This window comes from Ranitomeya variabilis, chromosome 5 (assembly GCF_051348905.1).
Source record: "Ranitomeya variabilis isolate aRanVar5 chromosome 5, aRanVar5.hap1, whole genome shotgun sequence".
In the NCBI taxonomy this organism is placed as follows: domain Eukaryota; kingdom Metazoa; phylum Chordata; class Amphibia; order Anura; family Dendrobatidae; genus Ranitomeya; species Ranitomeya variabilis.
The window spans coordinates 30,404,284-30,405,414 of NC_135236.1; the positions used below are offsets into that span (position 1 = coordinate 30,404,284).

Below are 1,131 nucleotides of genomic sequence, written 5' to 3' on the forward strand. Positions count from 1 at the left end.
CAGCAGTGTGTATATATACGGTGTGTACAGGTCACGGTGCAGCAGTGTGTATATATACGGTGTATACAGGTCACGGTGTAGCAGTGTGTATATATATGGTGTGCACAGGTCACGGTGTAGCAGTGTGTATATATACGGTGTATACAGGTCACGGTGTAGCAGTGTGTATATATACGGTGTGCACAGGCCACGGTGCAGCAGTGTGTATATATATGGTCACAAAACGCAGCTGTCAGAAGTGGGATTTGAACCGACGCCTCCATTTGGAGACCAGAACACCCAGCTTTTGGGGAAAGATATCACTCTTGAGTCTGGCGCCTTAGACCACTCGGCCATCCTGACGAATTCGTCAGGATGGCCGAGTGGTCTAAGGCGCCAGACTCAAGAGTGATATCTTTCCCCAAAAGCTGGGTGTTCTGGTCTCCAAATGGAGGCGTCGGTTCAAATCCCACTTCTGACAGCTGCGTTTTGTGTCCAGTTCGTCTGTATATATATGGTGTATACAGGTCACGGTGCAGCAGTGTGTATATATACGGTGTATACAGGTCACGGTGTAGCAGTGTGTATATATACGGTGTGTACAGGTCACGGCGCAGCAGTGTGTATAAATACGGTGTGTACAGGTCACGGTGTAGCAGTGTGTATATATACGGTGTGTACAGGCCACGGTGCAGCAGTGTGTATATATACGGTGTGTACAGGTCACGGTGTAGCAGTGTGTATATATACGGTGTGTACAGGCCACGGTGCAGCAGTGTGTATATATACGGTGTGTACAGGCCACGGTGCAGCAGTGTGTATATATACGGTGTGTACAGGTCACGGTGCAGCAGTGTGTATATATACGGTGTGTACAGGTCACGGTGCAGCAGTGTGTATTTATACGGTGTGTACAGGTCACGGTGTAGCAGTGTGTATATATACGGTGTGTACAGGTCACGGTGCAGCAGTGTGTATTTATACGGTGTGTACAGGTCACGGTGCAGCAGTGTATATATACGGTGTGTACAGGTCACGGTGCAGCAGTGTGTATATATACGGTGTGTACAGGCCACGGTGCAGCAGTGTGTATATATACGGTGTGTACAGGTCACGGTGTAGCAGTGTGTATATATACGGTGTGTACAGGTC

At 48.6% G+C, this 1,131-nt stretch overlaps 2 non-coding genes across 2 annotated transcripts; one reads left to right on the plus strand and one right to left on the minus strand.

Annotated features, from left to right (window-relative positions):
* Positions 1 to 230: 230 nt before the first annotated feature.
* On the minus strand, positions 231 to 342 carry TRNAL-CAA (transfer RNA leucine (anticodon CAA)). Its single transcript has 2 exons — positions 305 to 342; positions 231 to 276 (listed from the first exon to the last, which is right to left on the minus strand). It is a non-coding gene; the product is annotated as a tRNA-Leu (tRNA).
* Positions 343 to 348: 6 nt separating this feature from the next.
* On the plus strand, positions 349 to 460 carry TRNAL-CAA (transfer RNA leucine (anticodon CAA)). The gene is made up of 2 exons: positions 349 to 386; positions 415 to 460. It is a non-coding gene; the product is annotated as a tRNA-Leu (tRNA).
* The last annotated feature ends 671 nt before the right edge of the window (positions 461 to 1,131 follow it).